Source organism: Pteropus alecto, unplaced genomic scaffold (genome assembly GCF_000325575.1).
Source record: "Pteropus alecto unplaced genomic scaffold, ASM32557v1 scaffold270, whole genome shotgun sequence".
In the NCBI taxonomy this organism is placed as follows: Eukaryota; Metazoa; Chordata; class Mammalia; order Chiroptera; family Pteropodidae; genus Pteropus; species Pteropus alecto.
Genome location: NW_006430735.1, coordinates 8120165 through 8120670, shown reverse-complemented (window position 1 = coordinate 8120670; position 506 = coordinate 8120165).

Here is a 506-nt window from a genome sequence, read left to right as displayed (position 1 = left end):
GAAACAACTTGACTTCCTCAGGTTCACTAAGCCATAGATGTGGCACAGGAATCTGAAAATTTTTAAAGGTCTCCAGATAATGATGCTGCTGGGAACCACGGTTATGAGAAAGGAGTGTGTAGAAGGTATAGACAACGGATGAATCTCCTGACCATCCTACCACCCTGTTCAGCTTGAGTTCTTTGATCCTTGTGCTTCTGTCTATGCTTATTCACCTCTGACCCCTACCGCCAAGTCTCTTCTTATTCATATGTCCCTTTGGAAAAATACTCAGAGAACAACTCTGTTTGTGTACTTGGAACAACACTTTCTCTCTTTCCATATGTGGTTGTGTAGGTCCATTCATCTCTAGAGTGAAACCTGTGAATTCTCTGGCATGTGTGTGTTCAAATAATGTGTGCGTTGAGAGGCTTACTTGGGAGTCCAGAAAATTACCAGTAAGATAAATATACATATATTAAATAAATACGTATTTTATATAATTCTATAAAATTATTAAAAATCTA